Here is a 5,211-nt window from a genome sequence, read left to right as displayed (position 1 = left end):
TTCAATATTTTTCTGGTACTCCCCAAGGGAGCCTCTATCACCCCTTAAAAAGAATGACGCCAATTTTGAATCACCCTGTATATGTTTTATTTAAAATTTAAATGCGTCGTTCCCATTGGAACACCCTTTATACATATATGTTGATTTGCAATATATGTCACTTCTTTTAACAGGTTTTTGGAGACAAGGCTTTATACACCCTTCCTACTGCTAGTTAGTCTACGATTTTCTTAAAACCAACATGATTTGGGTTATATGTCATATATTCACTTAATCTACCTTAAATTAACTTAAACCCAACTTAATCAAAACTTAACCTAAGACATCCTCTCTTGCTTCCTAGACTACCTTAATTCTATTCCATGGTCCTCGATGTCGTGCAGGAACTGGTCATCGCATGTGGTCCACGTCTTCTTAGATTGTGTCCACAGGGATAGGTCTGCGGTCACGGTTGTACCGTTTTGTGCAAGAAACCCAAACTGTGTATATTAATGTATGTAATAAGTACCAGATGTGGTCCAGCAGGTCTTCTGTAGGTCTCTTCGCAGGGTGGTATTTCTGACCAAGTATGGAGCCTTTGCTACTATCCTCAACACCTTGATCTGGTATACTGCCTTTTTCTGCTTATGCGAGGCGCTGGCCGGGACCATGCAGCAGTTCCATAGGTCAGGATAGGGCGTATTAACTATTTGTAAGCTCTAACCTTGGTTCGCAGAAAGAGCTTACTGTTCAGCTTGCTTGGCTAATAATATGCTTTTAGCATGTGCAACGATTATTTTACTGCCGTATTTAGGAGTTGGCTTTTCATTGTTGGAATTCTCACTCAGAAATATGTCACCTTTAGTTTGTATCTGTTTTTGTACTCGATTTCTGTGAGCTTTTATGGTCAAGACTTCTCGATCCTTGACCATCTGACCACTCCTGAGGATGCACCAATGGCTACCAGGCAAGCGGCGGTAGAGCAGTATAAAATAATTGACCAGTTCCAAATACTATAGTCTATAGTATTTGCCAGTACTATGAGCACTTCTGCCCTTTTCCAGGAATACAGGATACCTACAAATCAGCATATTTTCTTCTCTTTAGTAGTCTTATCCGATCCCCGCAAGTAAGCAGTTGTTTCGTAGAACGGCTCACTGGCAACTGGGTCAGCTCCTAATACATGTTAAGTTTTGGTTTGAGTATGATTTTAATAAATGCATTAATTTCGAAGCTTCTTCTGTTTGCTTTAACATACACTTTATTTTTGTTAATTCTCTAAATGATTTATACAACTTCTAAAAAGAGATGACGCCGCATTTGAAACACTGTACAATTGTTAAGAGTGCTCACAAATTGATGTGTTTTAGCCACTTATAAGTATTTACACTTCACAATTAATTCGACGTCAATGCTGTTCATTTATGTTTCCGATTTTCCAAATAATTCGATTAGAAATGATGAAATTGAATGGTAATTTAGAAAAATAAATTTTGCTTGCACCTGCCTTGCTCGGCTCTTAAATAAACTCATAAATAACCGACACGGTTCGACATAATGTCTATTTGCAACAGGGTCGCGGCTCATACTGTGGCAATTTGTTTGCCTTTTGCGGTGAGTGAATATCATATCATGAGGCCCGTCTACTCGTTATTGGCAAAGCCACATTGAATAGTAATTGTATGCTTTTCATATTTAGCTCATGTTATATTCTGTGGCCATTAGTTTGATTCTGTGACTATAAAGGACTGTAATGATAAATAAGTTAATTACGTAAAATTGAAAACGAAAACTATTCCGTCGATACTTTTCTTGAATGAGGTACAATTAAATACATTGTGCTTGCCTTATGCTGTTTATTTATTTGTAATTTTCATGCATAGCTAATTTTATGTTAGTCAACTGCGGTTCTGTTGCCCGGTTATCATTATTCAAGTATTGCTTCCACACTAACTTTTTCCGAATCAGGTTGAAAGAATCGGTTTGTTACGTTTACAGTACCTATTAGGTACTTTGAAAAAGCTTGAAATGATTTCTGCTAAATAGTTACGAATGCTTAGTATAAACATGTGATTTTCAAAGGTAGCAAAGTTAATGATAAACTGAGGATTCATTTTTGACTCAAATTATCAAAAATAATGTAACCGATTGTTCCAGCACAACTTTTTAAACTATTCCAGATTATTTCTTATAGAATATAACATTATAAAACTAGCTACAAACTTAGCCACTTCAAACAAGCCTTACTAATACCAATTATTTTGTCACGATTATTAGAAAAAGCCAGCAACTTAATTGCTTCGGTAATACGTTCAAAAAACGCATTCATACACTTCTTTGCATATTAAGAATTTTTTTATTATTTAAAAGTTTATTGTAGATATTCTACTAATGTCTTTAGAACTAATTATTTAGAAAATCGTGAATTTATCTTTACTGTAACTAAGCATTAATTCTTGCTTCCCAACTTTTAATTAGATTAAATACGTCGATAACGTCCTAACACCTAAAGTTCTCCCAATAGCTCTTAACATCCTTAAACACATTAACCATAATCATATTCTTAACACTCGTATTTGTACTACTTTATATGCAGAAATCTGTGTTCCCAACATTTTCAACTGATAATGTTTTTAGGTCATCGTTAAAGCATGAAATTAAATAGTTAATTGAATTTAGTAAAGTGATTAATTAATATATTAATTTTTGTAAAAACCGATTAAATGCGTTAATTGATTACATGTTTTCATTTACTTGTTTAAGCCGATTTAGAAATATATTGACAATTTATTATTTTACATAGTCAATAAACAGGCTTCAAAATTGGCGTCATTACTTTTAAGGGGCTATAGGAGTTCAGTTAGAGAGTACGAGAAAAATATTTAAAATATTATTTTCAAATGTCTAGAAGATATTATCAGCTTGAGATCGAATTTCAACTTTGTTGATAAGCATTATTTGAAATGGTCCCATGTTTAATTACAATCTTTACCCGCAAAATTACGATATTTGATTCAAATTACGAAAGTTTTTCGATGTTGTTTTTCGATTTCGATTTACGATGTAATATTTATTTACAACCATATATGTAATGTTGTCATTACTAACGTCATTGAAGGTTGGGAAGTGTCATATTACCTACCTCTAACTCCCGCCCTCATTTCCCGCATTAACTTCCCAAAAAATCTAACGATTTCTCTGTTTTTTCTCAAATTTATGTAGCCATGAATGATCTTCACCCATGCCGGTTCCGTAATGAGAGATAATCTACTTGCATATGTTTTGGAATCTGGAATTTTAACTCAAATTCTTTCTCCCAAAAAGGCTTAGTCCGACATTTTCATTTTGATTAGTTCGTGCGTTCGACAAGCTCCAGATACACCTATGTTCTCTTTGGAAAAGACGTAAGATTTAACAGTGATCAGTTAAAAATCAATAAACGAAAATAAATCATACATGTTTTTAATCAATGTAAGTAGCTAGATAATTGCGTTTCTACACACGAATGTATTTGTTTAGTTCAAATATGAATGAACGCCAAACCATTTGTTCTGCTTTGGGGATTTGCTATTACATTAGGAATGTATGGTATTATTTAGGCGCTTAATAGATGGATTATTTTACCACGATACCACATAACTAAATATTTATTAACCATTTCAGAAGCACGAAACTTTGCACTAGACATTTTTTGAAAATCATTTTGTTATTGGTTGTGTGATCATTAATACATAAACCAATATATTTCGCCGGAAATAAAGGAACAGAGAAATGTATTGTAAACGATGAAGACGATCGAGAAATGCTCTCACAGGAGCTATTCAGGCTGACTATAATATCTCCAAGCTATTATATGTATTTTCCTGGAAGTATCGACCGGGTGCTCTGGAATTGCCACGAAAATTTCATTATTTGAAATTGGCATGTTGATCTTACAATACAGGGCCATTCAAAATTGGCGTTACTATTTTTAAGGGGTAACATTTAGAGAGTACCTACGAGAAAAATATTGAAAATTTTTTTAGAAATTTGTAGAAAATATTAACAGTTGAAAATACAATTTCAACTTCGTTAATAAGTATTCTTTCAAAATGGTCCCATGTTTGATTGTTAGCCTATTTGATTAGGGCTTCTGCTGGGGTAATGTGGTATTCCTCTTTAACTAATAGATAAATATTGGACGGCCAATAACGTCATGCAGTACTACAGTTTGCGCCATTTTGACACATACGCCTGCGCAAATCACTCTAAAAAAATAGGTACTGTAAATATAAGGTACTGTTCTGTAGTGTTTGTACCGCAATACTGCACGTTTTATGTTCTACTTTAAACTGGCAGTTGGCATTTCTGACGTCCGCTTGCAGGTTATTTCATTATAAACATAACCCAGTTTCACTTTGATCAAATTTCCATTTGACTAGTTTACATATGTAGACCCTACGTTCATCTACGTATTAAATCTTGTAATACTTATACAATTGGTTCAGAATGTCACATTTTTGCAGTGTCATTACATGCTCAATGCGTGCTGAACGAGATCCGGTTTGTTTTTTTTTTTCGATTTAGCGAGACAAATAGAAGAGAGGTATCATTTGAATGATTTTTCTAGTGAACGTCGAAATGCTTGTGTTAAGGCTTTAAAACGGGTGCCTCTAAGTGAAATCTATATGAGAAATGATCGTATTTGCTTAAAACATTTCATAATGGTAAGTATTTATACAAAAAAGTTATTTTTACTACTGTTTATGTTTGATTGAAGAAAAACCAGCTGCCTTGGAAGACAAAACTAATCCAGGTGTGATGCCCAACGAAAATTTAGGATACATTTCTAGTCTCCAACCAGGTCAATCTGCCTGCCTACCCCTATTTAAAAAGTTTTTAAAAAGAACTAAAATGAAGCCAGAGGTTGGTGGTTATAGGATCCTTAGCATTTCCAATATTTCTCTAATAGCATATCCGCATATTCGATATTTGTTTACATTTTGTTAAAGACGCTTTAATGTTGGGCACAATTTGACAATTGCTTGTTATTCTTGGCAAAAGCTTTCTAACTATATCTAGCTGATAAAGACAAAAGATAATTACCGCTTTGAAACGTTGCATCAAACAATTGAAGAAGAAAACTTTTTTCAACTGAAAATTTTTCTTAATTTGAAGCAAAGATCGTAATTAAACATGGGACCATTTCAAATAATGCTTATCAATAAACTGTTAATATCTTCTTTAAATTAT

The 5,211-nt window shown here is 33.7% G+C and overlaps 1 protein-coding gene and 1 long non-coding RNA gene across 2 annotated transcripts in view; one reads left to right on the top strand and one right to left on the bottom strand.

The window, feature by feature from the left end:
• The window catches only part of LOC109536020 (lachesin), a gene marked incomplete at its 3' end in the record, with an annotated part of 219,347 nt that overhangs the window by 85,202 nt on the left and 128,934 nt on the right, over nucleotides 1-5,211 (bottom strand).
• On the top strand, nucleotides 4,375-4,800 carry LOC125502577. The gene is made up of 2 exons (XR_007280346.1): nucleotides 4,375-4,685; nucleotides 4,739-4,800. It is a non-coding gene; the product is annotated as an uncharacterized LOC125502577 (long non-coding RNA).

This window comes from Dendroctonus ponderosae, unplaced genomic scaffold, assembly GCF_020466585.1.
Source record: "Dendroctonus ponderosae isolate FM_Combo_2020 unplaced genomic scaffold, Dpon_F_20191213v2 Dpon_F_20191213_1, whole genome shotgun sequence".
NCBI classification, from domain to species: Eukaryota; Metazoa; Arthropoda; class Insecta; order Coleoptera; family Curculionidae; genus Dendroctonus; species Dendroctonus ponderosae.
This window is presented reverse-complemented; position numbering and strand designations above follow the sequence as displayed.